Genomic DNA, 8,203 nt, shown 5'->3' with positions numbered 1-8,203 from the left:
CCAAGCGACTTGGCGTTGGGAAGCCTCCACTCTACTTTCAAATCGTGTCACCATATTGCTGACACTTTCGGCCGCCATTTGGTGGCTGGCCTGATGTCCCTCTTCATGCTCAGACCCGGAATCTTGCATGATGGGAGCAGGCTGATTTTCTTCCTGATCTTCCCTTTGAGGGTTAGCTTGTCCAGCTAAAGTTTGAGTCTGTGACCTAGTCTCGAAGACCATTCACAAATAAAACACAGGTCCCACCGGGCGTGCCAAAGTTGTTTGGCTCACAAAGTGGTCTGAGGTTGCTAGCCAATGAACGGCTGACCTAGAACGCGGGCGTGCCAGAGTCCTGATGGACTCGAATATTTCTTGCCAAACTATTCCTACCGGGTCGGGTCACCGACCTAAGGTGATTCAGGCGAAAGTTGGAGAGTAGGAATGACCCTCTCCTTAAGGTTGCTATTACCTTTAAGAAAGGACTTTAAACACTCAAGATAAACATGAATTAGAAGCAACTTAACTGGACAATAAATATACCTGAATCTACAAACCTTTCTTCATTGAACTTGACTGATTACAATGATGAATGAATTACAAACTCTTGATTGAAATGGAAACTAAAGTATTGAATATTGAAAGATGAACTAAGTACTAAACTGATAATACTAAACTGAACTTGATGAAATAAAAGCTAAGTGCTAAGTGATATGAATGCTAAAGGTTGAACTTTAGAAATGGTCTTGGACCCCTTCCTTGTGAAGCTTGAGAGGGTATTTATAGAGGTTTCCACCTGGTGTTGTCCCTCTCAACCGTTTCTCTAGAAATTGATTGGTTGTAAACTGAAAGTGACCCTTCCTAACCACCTTGCTGAGCTGGTCAGGTTGACTGACTTGCACATCCTTCTATAGGCAAATTAAAGTATGTCTGACATAGTATTTTTAACTAAGTGGTGCCTTGTCTTTCATGCTTGATGATTTTGGTCTTCAAGCCATTTTCAGCTCTCTGCACCTGTCATGTCTGGCTTGATTTGTACATTAGCCTGGAGGCATCTGATTACTGACAATTCTGACTCTCCTCGTCAGATGTAGGTGAGAACCTTCCAATTGTAGTTCTGAACTTCTGATATTGTCAAGTTGTCATTTTCTATTTCAAGCTCTTTCACGTTTCCAGACCTGACTTGTTGGGTTTTCAAATCATTGGGATTTCAGCCGATCTTCATTTGAATTACCCCAAAGATTCTTGAAGTGATTATGACCCGAGACCCCTAATCATAACCATATTTGGTCATGAGTCTTGATCATGGCCAAAGTGACTAAAAATCTTGGTTAAGATTCATGATCATGACCATTACGACCGAGAGTCTTATAATCATTGTGACCGAGAGGAATAACGGTCCAGACTCTTGATCATGGCTGGTTATGAGTCTCTGGAGAGACTTTGGATCGTGACCATTATGACTGATAGTCTCATGACCATGACCGTTGTGATTGAGAAAGTTGTGACTGAGAGTACTTTGGCCTAAACTCATGACCATCGTGACTGAGAGAAATATGGCCTAAACTCATGATCATGACCATTGAGACTGAGAGTCCCATGACCATAGTGACTGAGAGAAATATGGCCTAAGACTCATGATCATGAGACTGAGACTCTCATAACCATAGTGACTGAGACTCTCAATCATAGCCTGTTATGAGCTCAAAACCTCATATCAGTCTTAATGGCCTAAAAATTCCACTCTTCTTCATTCTCAGCCTTAAATCGGATCACCATGATTAGAAATTAATCTTTCGTCCTGATGATCGGATCTTGTAATTTCTGACCACGTGGCATGATTGCCTCGAATTATATTTTAGGTGTTAACACAAGTGAACAACTCATTAATCGGGATTGTGGTTGTGGTTTCATCATCCATCAATGTTTTATGAGATGTCCGAATCAGTACATACCATTCTTTAATTATCCGCAATCACACCTATGAAAATAAATGACACCAATCCATTATCACAAACTTGCAACTATAGTATCTAAGAATGAAATAGGATGAAATTCATTTCAAAAAAAAAAATTATTTGATATTTAATTTAAAGTGAAAATGATTATTTTATTAAAATAAAAATTCATTTCACAACTAAATCTCTGGAATGATCATTACATTCACAAGTAATTTTTTTATGTTTTTTTAAAAAAATCAAGTTTCCAAAAAACCTTATATTCCGAATCCAAAAACCACCACCACCACCTTTTACCAGTATCACTGTTTTCACCACCACAACCAAAAAAATCAAGTTTCCAAAAAACCTTATGTTCCGAATCCAAAAACCACCACCGCCACCTTTTACCAGTACCACTGCCTTTCACCACCACAACCACCGCCGCCTTTTACCACTCCTAACTGCATTGTTTTCCACTACCATTGCCACCATTGTTACCGCCTTCAACCACCACACCACTGTCGCCTCCATTGCCTTCCACCATTGCCACTGCCTTCCACAGGCCACTACCACTTTCGACCACCACCACCTCTATTACCTTCCACCACCATTATTGCCACCACCACCGTCACCATTATCACCACCATCACCATTGCCACTGCCATCACCGCCATCGCATTCCACCATCGCTATTTTTCACCACCACTACCTATACCATTGCCACCACTGTCGTTATCACCACTATCTCCGCCACCACTAAACCACTGCCACCACCACTACCTACACCACTGTCGCTACAACCACCACATCGCCACCACTGTCTCCGCCACCACCACTATCACCACCGCCTCTACCACAAACTTCCACCAATACTACCACTACCACTACCACCTTCACCGCCATTGCCACCAACTTCTACCACCGCCACCGTCTTCCACTGCTACCTCCATTGCCACATTTCACCACCATCACTTATACCATTGCCACATTTCACCACCATCACTTATACCATTGCCGCATTCCACCACCACTACCACCGCTACTGTCGTCCACCATCATCACCTACACCACTAACATCTTCCATTATTACCGCCATCGCCACCGCCAATTTCTTCCACCAACACCATTGTCGTCTTCCGCTACCGTCGCCGCCTTCCAACACCACCGCCTGCACCACTACCGCTTTCCACCTCCACCACTATCGTCACCGCCATCTACCACCGCAATCATTTCTTTTAAAAAAATTATAGAAGAATGTTATTTGCTAATTTAATTTATTTATCATTAAGAGATGTATTTTAGAAAATTCAATTTGAAATTCATTCTATTCTAATTTTTAAATTGGTCTAACTAATCACTAGAATGGTTATTATCATTCCATTCTTACGTATTTCATATTTGTAACCAAACAATAGAATGAGAATGATCATTCTATTATCATTCTTGCATACCAAACGCAATATAAATCTATAATCAATCACCCTACATCGATCAGTCATCCATTTTTGTGTGTGTGTGTGTATATATCCAGTGTTTTAAAATCTACTAACATACGAAATGAAAGTTAATTTAAATTATATAAGAATACTTTTTAAATGAGCACTTTAGTGACCAAGTTTGTCATGATACAATTTTCATGAGATTTTCTATAAATTGACACATTTGGAGAACAAGAAATTACTTAAAATAAAGGGTAAATTCACAAAATCCTCCTATACTTTTATTTCTTTACACTTACTTCTTATACTATTAATTAAATTCATCCTTATACTGTTAAAGTCATCTTAGCATTGTTAGTCTCCAGTTAAAGTTAACAGTAAAATTTTATAATGATTTTTAATAGCTTGTTATAAAAAATGACTAAAGTACCTTTTAACACAAATAATAAAGAGTTAAATTCATAAATAAGATTTAATACTACATTATATGAACCAAATACTTTGTAGTCTAGTGGTACTTACTCACTTTCTAAAGTAAAAAGATTAAGAATTTAAGCCTTCAAAAGACAAAAGTGGATGTGTAAGTGTATTTCTTCTCAAGTTTAAAAAAATAATAATAATAAATACACTATATAATGAAAATAACTAAAACTATCTAAATACATTATTTTATATAATAAATAATTTTTTTAAAAAATAATATACCTATATAAAACCCATAATATGATATTTGATATTTTAGTTAAATATTATAAAAATATTCATTATATATTATACAATAAATACATAACATAGACTATATAATATGAAAAAATAATAATACTTGTGTATAATATATATTATATATAGTATTTTATTTTATTACATAATACGATGAAAATTTACGACTCTGTTCAACAAAGACAGAGGCACCTCGACAATTACAATATAATGTATCATTAACTTTGTTACTTGGGGTTAATATGTATAATTTTATTTGTCAGTTTGGTTCGGTTACGATTTTGTCCTAACATGAAACTTTTTGGTAGGACAAGGTATATAATGTACGAGAATGGTTTGATAGCTTAGAGAATAAAATGTGAAAAGAATGAAAATACATGGAATTTTGTGAATTTAACTCTAAAATAAAATTATATAAGTTATTTAGTTTAGTTCAGTTCAGTTTGAACGAAGAGAATGTAAAAAGTGTGTGATCAACTCTAAATGACTTTTAGGTTCTGTTTGTTTAGATGTAAAATATTATTTAAAAAATATTTTTTTTTATTTTCTTGTGTCCAGTTGACGTAAAGTATTTACAAAAAAAAAAAATATTAAAAATTAATAAAAATAACTTACGTATCAATATTCAACAAGTTATTTTACTTGCCCCGCCCAATAAACGCGTCCTTAATCTCGATCTAAACTTATACCAAATATCAAAAAATAAATTTAAAAAAATATTTTATTTAAAAATATATATTTTTTAAAAAAGATTTCCCGTCAAAACAAATCTTAATATGAAATTTTGACTGTACCATTCTTCAAATGGTCTGGTCATTCTCTCAAAATTTGTACGTGAGAATAAAAAAACTCATAAATGCTCTATATACCTCATTATACCTATATTTATAGTCGAATAACCCATTGAGACTCTATAAGTGGAAATAATTTTCACGTTACATTGTATATATGCAGACAATACTACGACTTTTGTTTTTTGGTTAAAGTTAACATCAATTGTAATAAATTCTCACCAGAAACATTGAAGAAGTTGAGCAGCCCAATTGCATGTAATAATAGCATGATGGAGACTCATGCTTCTACCAAGCCAGTGGTTGTGGCGTGGCTGGTGGAGCCACACAAACACTCCATGGTTGGCGTTGACTAACTCACTGGACTCGTATAAGGCGACTCACACAAATTTGATAAAATTCAAATCATAATTTTTAAAAAATTATTTATATTTAGAAGAAATGAAGTCTAATAAAACAACTTTTTTTAACGCCATGTATATAAATTTGTACTTTTTTTAATTTAGCAAAATAAAAAAACATATTTTAAATTATTTATAAGAATAGGAAGATTTTCACAAATAAGAAAAATTAAGATTTTTTTTTCCATTAATGAAATTAAAAATAAAAAAATACAAGTCATCCTAAACTTATTTTCCAAATTAACTAGTGTCTTGTTCTATAACACATCATCACTATATATGTATGTGTATGTGAAAAGTGTAAGTGTACAAATATTACGTTGAGTGTCTGAAAAGTATAAGTGTTCATATGGAAGGTGATAATTTTGAATCCACAAAGTTGAATAAAAATTGTAAAGTAATTAAAATATTATTGTTAAAATTGAATGAATTTCTTCTGCTCTCACAATACATCGTATTTGTAATAAATAAAACCCTAAAACTATAAAGGAAACTAATAACAAAAAGAAACTAATTGCTTAAGGAAATAAAAAATATAAAGAAATTATTCAAAATTAAACTCTTCCCAAAAATAAAATCAATAAAATAAAATCAATAAAACTGTTCTACATCAAAATAGGTTTCTCTCCCCACATTTTCTTATCTACAAATAAAGTGCGATTCTTTATTCTTTATTCTTTTTCTTTTTCTTTTTCTTTTTCAACTCACTTTATCAATTTACGGTCATGAGAACTCAGGGAATGAGAAACTAGATTGAAGTTCTATAAACTTTAGATAAATCTAAAAAAAAATCACCCACTATGTGGTATGAAATTCTGTGCTTTGTCCGCTTCGAATATGGCCTAGGAATTTATTTACTGGACTTTGAAGTTTAGCAAGTTCAAGATCTGGGGTTTGAATCCTGTTGGATGTTCTTTGTGATTAGTCTCCGCTACCCCTACAGTGACTTACCCTCAGGTTGGGAGGCATCGTTGGTTTGACCGACGAACTTTGTAGGCCTTAAGGGGCCGTACCATCCAAACATCCAGGGTTAATAAAAAAAAAAAAATTTGTTTTTGAATTGGAATAGTAAAAAATAATAATAAGGTTATTTAAAAATTTTAGCTGACGCGTTCTTCAATTTCAAAGTTCGGATTTTTATAATGTACACGGTTTCCCAAAAAAAAAAAAAAAAACTAAAGCAATCTTATCATCTAATTGAATATACTACATTTTGACACCACAAACTCAATAATTGTGAGAAAATGCTATATAAAGTTAGTAGTTACCCATTCTGTTCCAACTCCTAAAATATTCCATTGAATATTGTCTATTAAAACTGAAAATGCAAACAGTTTGTTTCAATTTTTAAAAGGTTCCACAATTAACAAACTTAAGAACCAAGAACACTTAGAAGGAACATAATTTAACGATCCCAATTCACAATTTCTATGATCTAGAAAATCAACATTAAAAGTGATAACAAAACATAAAAAAATATAAATTTTTTAACCTTTTGTTTTAAGTAGCATTATTACTAATCCAAGAAAACTAATCCCAAGAGTTTTTCCCAATATTTAGTGGTGCATAAAATGGAATTATTAACCCTTCTCTCCACATTGTAAAATAAATTCAAACTTGGAAGGAAGAAAAGAAGAAAAATGATGTTGTTTCAAAAAGTTGAGTTTATTATTATTATTATTATTATTATTATTATTCAAACCATGAGTTCATCACCTCTTTCCTCAAATAGTCATGTGTGTGTTTTTTTGTCATTAACCTCACTAGTGTACATGGTAACTTAGTACTGGACAGTGAATATATCTATATATATACAACCAATATATATATACAAAAGAGAAAAACAAACAAGAACACCCCTAGTCAAGATCATGAATAATTTAAAGAAATCTACAATAGATATCCAATAGTGAGAAATCCAACATAAATTGATGTACAATAGAGAGATAATTAAAGGAAGTCCATAAAAGCAATTAAGTATGTAAAGGCTATGCAGCTTTTGCTGTAGAAGCCAAACACATGTATGACAGATCATGAACAATACATGCCAGATCTCCATCAACTTCAATTTCTCCCTCATGATTTCTCTCAACACCCACCCCTTGATTTGCCTGCAGACCCTCTCTGGCTTGTGATTTTTGCCTTTTCATGGCCTCCCTTCTGCGTTCATGATCTGCCATCCTGCATCATCACTGAACTTGTTAAAGAGAGAGAGAGAGGATCAAGTTATATATATATATATATATAGAGAGAGAGAGAGAGAGAGAGTGAGAGAGAGAGAGAGATAGATACTCTTGAGAAAGAGTGAGAGGATGTGTGATCCCTGAGAGGCAGAGAGGAAGGCCGAAGCTGGTTTGGTGGTTTAAGATGGACTGCATTTTCTTTGAAATATTGAGAATGGGAGTACTGATTGAGAGAGTAAAAGGGGCTTTCTATTCAAGTGACTTTGGTTTTGGGAATTTTGGTTAAAACTTAGAAAGATGTGTTGGTATGGCTAGTGGACACACACAACACAAACTCTCTTGTCTCTGTCAGGGGAAAAAGAAGAAAAAAAAAATTCAAAAAGAAAAAGAAAAGCAAAGGCTTGTAAATATGAGAAAAAGGGGGATTTGTAAACAACCTAATGAATAGGTGGTTCTTTTCTATTCTCTCTGGATAAAAAGGTTTGCGCGTGTACAATTTGGGATCATTGGTCCGGACCCGTTACCGATTCACTAATGAACAACTTTATTTTAACTATTTTATTTAGATATAAATTGATTTTTAGCTGGATCAATAATCCCGAAATTTGGAAAAAATAATAATAATAATAATCCAGAAATCATGTAGTAATAATTTTTCACAAATTCTAAGAGTAAGAAAAGACTAGCCCTATACGTGTGTGTGTTTTTTTATTCATTTTTGTTTAGCAAATTTTAGGATAAAATACAAAA

The 8,203-nt window shown here is 33.6% G+C and overlaps 1 long non-coding RNA gene across 1 annotated transcript; it reads right to left on the bottom strand.

Moving 5' to 3' along the window:
• Positions 1 to 7,116: 7,116 nt before the first annotated feature.
• On the bottom strand, positions 7,117 to 7,967 carry LOC132310242 (uncharacterized). The gene is made up of 2 exons (XR_009482582.1): positions 7,563 to 7,967; positions 7,117 to 7,451 (listed from the first exon to the last, which is right to left on the bottom strand). It is a non-coding gene; the product is annotated as an uncharacterized LOC132310242 (long non-coding RNA).
• Between the last annotated feature and the right edge of the window lie 236 nt (positions 7,968 to 8,203).

Source organism: Cornus florida, unplaced genomic scaffold (assembly GCF_030987335.1).
Source record: "Cornus florida cultivar Cherokee Brave unplaced genomic scaffold, ASM3098733v1 CherokeeBrave_3.0.0_Hap2_Chr05, whole genome shotgun sequence".
Lineage (NCBI taxonomy): Eukaryota > Viridiplantae > Streptophyta > Magnoliopsida > Cornales > Cornaceae > Cornus > Cornus florida.
The sequence above is the reverse complement of the archived record's forward strand: the minus strand, read 5'-3'. Positions and strand labels throughout refer to the sequence as shown.